Source organism: Labeo rohita, unplaced genomic scaffold, assembly GCF_022985175.1.
Source record: "Labeo rohita strain BAU-BD-2019 unplaced genomic scaffold, IGBB_LRoh.1.0 scaffold_450, whole genome shotgun sequence".
In the NCBI taxonomy this organism is placed as follows: Eukaryota; Metazoa; Chordata; class Actinopteri; order Cypriniformes; family Cyprinidae; genus Labeo; species Labeo rohita.
The window spans coordinates 14,471-21,705 of NW_026129369.1; positions in this window are offsets into that span (position 1 = coordinate 14,471).

A 7,235-nucleotide genomic window follows, 5' to 3' on the forward strand; every position below is an offset into this window, starting at 1 on the left:
TTGCTGCGTTGGGAGTTGAAGCTCGACTGAGGCGTCCTCTCCTCTCTCTCTTATGCGGCTCCGGCGATTGGCAGCAGCTGAGCCGAGTTGGGCGCTGATGAGGTGCGCCAGGTGTGTGTGATTCCGGCCAGGGCAGCGGTGAATGGAATGGACACCCGTCACAATATGTTTATTATGATATGTACCAGTACTATTGTTTAGAATGTTTATTTATTCTGTCGTGGTTCATTTTTTATTTTCTATAGAGAATGAGATTGCCAAAAATGCAAGCGAACCTTGGAACGCAACCTGATCCCCCAAAGGATGCCCGCCCCGCAACGGATGTGGGGGGGCCAGACTGTAAAATCTCCAAACATTCCTCAAAGAGCATCATTCGTCTCCTGTCGCCGGACGGTCACGCGCATACGCCGTATTTCTGTAACCCGTCACCGGAAGGTCACGCACATACACCATATTTCACTACCCCTAAGTCATACGTTGACACGACACCTGGTAAATCCATCAACCGGAGGTCATTAGAGGGTCACAAGGTCAACACATCCGGATAGAAGTCACGTGGGGCCGTGACACATGTGGCAGTCACGTGGGGCATCCCCCGGGTGGGGGAGGGGTAGTGGGGGGAGGGGAAAGGTCAAAAGGTCAAAGTCATAAATCTTTTTGTCATAAGCAACACCCTATTGACTACTCGCTTGCCATGTTTTTGCCACAGTAAATGCAGTTTGCTGTGAAATTTGAAGTTAAAACAGAGTAACAGGACACTTACCATGTTTTTACCACAGTAACTGCACTTTTGCTGTGGCAGTGTCAGTAAAAAAGCACAATAACCACAACACTTATTATGCTTTTACTGCAGTATCTTTAGTTTGACTGTGATATGTATAGTAATAGCACAGTGATCACCAAACTTACTATGGTTTTACCACTGTAATGCTAGTTTTGATGTGCTTTTACGACAGATACCACAGTAATCACTACAATTACTATTCCATGCTTGTAACACTTTTTAATGAAAAAAAAAAAAAAAAAAAGAGAGAAAACATTTTGCACACAGATCATTAATAACATTCTCTATATAATTGGTTTTTCTTTCCCTTTTTTTTTTTTTTTTTTTTGAGGAGACCTAAAGGAAGCCGTCAGTCCAGTCTTGTTTGTGGAGAGGTCTTCATTTAGAAACAGAGAAAACAGAAAGCTGCGGAGGAAGACATTTGCAGTGGTAGGTCTGTGTTCGTTTTACCCTTTTATCAAACATTCCTGTTGTTATAATTTGTACAGCATATATAAGATATATAACATGTTGTTTCTTAAACTTTTGCCTTGTCCAAATACTCACACTTGCAGTTTTGCACCTTGTCTAATTATATGACGTATTTCCTGTTTTTGGCCCAAGTGTTGAAGTGAACATGAAAACCACAAGTGTGTGTAGAACTTTTCATTACCTGACGGGACACACTTGTAGTGTGGTAAAAATATGAGTGTTTACAGAGATTTATTTTTAGTTTCAACCTTGCATTTCAAAATAAACTTCTAAATGTCTGTTCAGTATCTCCTTATAACAGATGTCAATTTAATTTGTGGTGCTTCTAATTAAGTGATAAATAAGCAGTAGCAAATGATGTACAAAATAAACATTCTTCTTTTTGCATAAAACATGCAACACTTTGTTTTACTACCAAATTATTTGTAATATCTCATTATTATAATTATTATTCATTTTTAACTTACATTGGAAAGTTTTCCGGTTCTCTCGCAAAATCTCACGATTTATTCCAAAACATGATGCATGATGGGATACACTGGTTGCATTCCTGAGCAGTATTTAAAATGGTGTGGATTTAGTGTGCTTTAAGGGCACTGCAGTTTGGCATCATTAAGACCTGGGACTGTCACATCCATGTGCTATAAAGTGGCCAAGACCGCAAGTGTGGGTAAATGGACTGGGTAAAAGTTTTAAAAATGCCCCATTATTACATCAAAGTCTTAATAATTCAATAGTTCAGTTGAACACTTGTATGATATTGTATAAGTGTACTTGTAAACAGTCCTGCAACGTTTACTGTACTGCTCATTGCCTCAGTCCCTGTACAGTCTCATTTGACACTATCACTATATTTGTAAATCAGTTGTGCCCCTTTTTGGAAAGCAGTCAGATGCCCCACACAGTCAGAAACTTTATATTGTCCATTGACTTCTTAATAAATTACTTCAAATGGGCCCCGTAAGCTCATTGTCCAACATTACATGATGTCTCTCTGCACCTCGTAATTTATCTGTTTCCATGAGTGGAAATGCTAGTTTGATGTGTCCTGTTAGCATGTAAACATGTTTAAAAGAATTCATTAGATATGTAGCTTGATTTTAAGGTCTTACTATTAAAAATGGTTGCATTTAACATGTAATTTAATTATTTAATTTAACATACAATTACAGAGGCTATTTTTACAGTCTAAAAAAAAAAGAAAACCCACATTAATGTGTAAACCAACAAGCTGCATGTAATGTAATAGTAATGTAATATAATGTAATTTCTGTCTTCCAGGATTACTCACAGATTGTGCTGTCCTTTTTTTCAGGTCTCTACAATATCTAAACAACAGCTCCTTTATGAACCCTCACAAACGTTCCTAAAAACTAAAAGAGCTGTTACTGAGTCTCAGCGAGTCTTGCCATGATCAGCCCTTCCCAGGTACATTTTTTAATCGACATTTACTCATCAAATGCTCTGGTCTGAATCTTATTTTAAATTAACTGAATTTTATTTTTAAGAGTAAGTAGAGAACTTCTTGTTTTACAGAAGAGAAGGAAGACCAAGGAAGTCCTTTGTTCAGGGTGAGGAATGAATATGGCCATCTTGTGCCCAAACCAAGAAGACAGCAAAGTGCACATGTCCACTGGTATGTCTATACTGAAGCAGTGCTGGATTATGTAGTACAGCATTTTATGATGCTCTCTCACAGGACTGTTCATGCAGCAGTGATTATTCTTTTTTTGTAATAATTTGTAATTTTATTTATTTATTTACTTATTTACTGGGTACAACTTAAAATTGTAGCATGTTAGCAAAGTGTGACTGGAACGTTTTTTTATCTTAAGTTTTTAAAAACCACACCAACTGTTTTTCAGCAGTGTTATAAAAGTGGTTTAGTTGATGTAAACAGTTTACATTATTTAATTGTTTTGTAAATGTTGTGTGTAATACATTGTTGATTAATAGTTGATTGGTTTGAAGCAAGGCCTTTCACTACACAGACTAAAACACATTTGGGTTTTAAGATGGAAGCAAGAGAGTTCATGAAATTTGGAGAGAGATTCTAGAAGAAAAAGACACATTCACTGCAGCAATAGATGAATTCTAGAGCCAATTCTCCTGTTTCTGAGAACTACACATGGCACTTTTGCCTCTGTAACACTTTCTTAAGTCTTGCATAATGAAATTCTTTTTGCAGTACTTTAACCAAGTTTTACTTTGTACAGGTGATCTCATCAGCCAAATGAAGGGGTTTGACCAAGTGATGCTCATGAAAGGAGAGAAAGAAGAGGATGTTGTTAATTGTCTTCAAAGAAAAAGCTGCTCAAAATGTCTTAAAACCTTAAAGGTATGTGTACAGTACCTTAAGGGGCAAAGTTGTTCACCCAACATCATGCAGAACATAAGCTGAGCTGACTGTCCATTAAACAGTTTCATCTAAATTGTTTGTGTTTCTTTTTGTTTTATTTTGACCAGGTCTGGGAACTGTCTGGAAAATGGGATGTCAGGAGTGAGAGATCCTCTGGCTGAGAAAAAGCTACACCACATTGGTGCTGGATATCAACCACAAACTGTTTACATACATGACAGAAGAAGATCATGATGGGGAAATGGACAGAGAAGAGCAAGATGTGATAATGAATCATTATTTTCTCAAACAGTATCAAATGTCTTATATGTACCACATGATCTGTATCAAAGTTGACTGGAATGGATTGTGTGACTTTAAGAACATTTTATCACTTATTTGTGTGGCATCAGCTGCAGTGAACTGATTAATATATGATGTTAATGTATTTTTAATAATCCATTATTATTTTAATTATTTTAATAATCCATATTTTTCTTAAATGTCATTTGTCTTGATGCTACTTTATCAACTTTATGCTGTATGCTTCAATAAAATGAATATGGTAAATATTGTGTATTGAAAATTTTTGGTAAATACATAATTTTACTAGGTCGGCTCATATGTGTATATATGTTTTATACTTGAAAAAGTACATATAATTAATAACCTGATTGTTTTTACTTAAGACATAAACATTTTTTTATCAGGTTAATGATATTGGGGACAACAATACACCAAAAAGTTATTATTGTATATATTTAGTGACAAAAATGCCAATTTTTGGTGAAATAAAGGAAATTACAAGATAGATGAATTATTTTGCATTACATTACCATGGGCTTTATTGCTACAAACACTTAAGGGATAACTGAGAATGTACCAGGAATTATCAACGTGCATCTTGTACTGCATTAAAACCAAGAGCATGCACATTACTGATGCCCGGCCTGTGAGGAGCAAGATAAGGGGGTGAGGACGACATATTTACGCTGATTTTTGCTAATTATTATTATTATTATATTGTGATTTTTACTACTGCATGAATTTGTCAATGTGTAATAGTAATAGTGAAATATCACAATGTGTATAAATTGTCTTTGATTACTGCTTAACAATGGGGAATAGATAATGGCAAGTTGTTGCAGGTTCATCCATTATATTTATTGGTGTTTACCTCAAAAATCTAAGAAATAATCTAATTTATTATTATTATTATTATTGTTATTAAAGCATTTCTTTCAAATTTTTCTGTTTGATCAGATGGCCTCACAGTGTCCTGTCAAAAGCTATATGAGGCATGATGTAAGAATAGAAAAGGGTGAACTGTGAAAACTGTCAGATGTAAATGTAACTCAACACAGTTTGTTGTCCATGATGAGGAGAACACATGTATGTAGGTTTCACTGCCCTTTTAGCCCCAGGGGCCCAGTAGCACCCTCTGGAAGAGCCAAAAAATGCATATTTCAAATGGCTGTAAATTAGAGTCCGATTAACGTATCAAAGAGAAAATCGGCAGGATTACTGCTTTTGCTATGTTGATTAAATAATGTTGGGCACAGTTTTCAGAAATATATGGAAAGCTGTTATAAAGGCATTTTAAATATTGCTCACAGTAAAATAGCAAATTTCAGCCTGCCTCTCAAATATGTCATAGAGATCTGCACAATGAACGTCTTTAGATATCCAGTTTTCCATTAAAGATATTATTTATTTCATTTATTAATAAAACGTTTTAAACTACAGTACCCATAAGCCTCTGTCATTCTGTCGATGGAACGGGAAAACATGGCACTGTTATTTGTAGTTCACTGAAGTTATGCTTAGGGTTAGGGTTAGGATCTCGCTGAAGAAGTATTTTCTCTCAACATAGCAATACTTCATTGTTAGCTTAATATATTACTAGCGTGATAACATCAGCAAAACATACTTTTGTAACATAATGCGCTGTTTAATAAGGGTTGAAAGATAATCCAATCACAGCGAGTCCTGCGGGTGACAAGAGAACTTCACAGCCACTGACATCCCAGCTGAACAGAGGCGTCACGCTTACTTGTCCATTTATGGTCATTTATGACAAATTTCTTCCGTTTTTCGGCTGACGGGACAGACTCGTTATAGACTTGTTATATTAACGTCTACACCTACAGTAATTATTGTTGACAAAAATTGGGCAATACTGATGTGCTGTATCTCATCCCATCCTCTGTTACCAAGCTTGTTTTTGCCACTATAAAGAATAAATAATAAAATAAATAAATAGAATAAGCAGTTAATTATGAAAATGTATTTAATTTTATATATATATATATATATATAGTAACCAGGAGTGAATGACGAGAGGCGAGCGGATCCATGTGCGAGCTTTATTCATCAAACAAGACAGATACAAAGTCGAGCAGGCAGGGTCGAGACAGGAGCAGACAGGTGTGTCACAGGCAGTCGAAGAGAATGATCCAATAAACAAGAGCGATAATCCACAAGGCAGGCAGCTAGACAGACGAAAACGAGAAAACCGGGCGGGAGACCAAAACTAGGAACTAGGAAACCAGAGAAACGCTAAACAAAGGGAAAACACTAACAATACAACAGTTCAACAATCCGTGAAGTGCACTGGGAAGGACCGGGGCTTTTATACTGTCTCTGATTGGACGCGGGTGAAGACCAATGGCTGATGGGGAATGTAGTCTGAGGTGTAGTGCAACAGTCAGAGTGTGTAGGTGAGGTGAGAGTGACATCTGGTGGTGAGCGGACAACGGGACACCGACCAGATTCGTGACATACAGGGGTTGGACAATAAAACTGAAACACCTGTTTTTTTAAAAACAATTAGTACGTTGTTGAGCCTTTTTGTGCCCAATGCAGCATCATTTCATCCTGGGAATGACAAATATAAGTCCTGCACAGTAGCCAGAAGGATTTTAAGCTATTCTCCTCTTGCAAAAAAAAAAAAAAAAAGTGGCCAGGTCACTACGTGATGCTGGCGTAGGAAAACTTTTCCTAACTCGCTCTTCCAAAACATCCCTCAATAATATTCAGATCTGGTGACTGTGCAGGCCATGGGAGATGTTCATCTTCACTTTCATGTTCATCAAACCACTCTGTCACCAGCCTTGTTGTGTGTATTGGTGCATTATCATCCTGATACAAGGCACTACTTTCAGGGTACAATGTTTGATCCATTGGGTGCACATAGTCAACCTTCACTCTCTGCTCTTACTGGTGCAGTGTGCAATCAGTGAAGATAGGCCACCAGGCTGTGCAAACATATCCATGAAACCTCCAACATATATAAAATAATATATAAAAAACAATATTTTTACAAACCACATGCAAAATCTTACAAACCTTCACAAAATATTTTATTGTCTTCTCTTAAAAGTAAATAAATAAATAAATAAATAAACTAAAAGGCAAGCAATTATTAAGAACAACATTGTACATTTTTAACTGTAATACATTTATTGTGACTAAATGCAAAGCAAATTAAAATTGTTAGTGATAATTATAATTGTAAACGATAACTAATAACAAAACAGTACAAATAGTGTATGTCTTTCAGAGAGCACTGGAAACAAATGCATTTTCTTAAAAACTTAAACTGACAACACATGTAAATGTTTCAAACTAACATCAAAACAT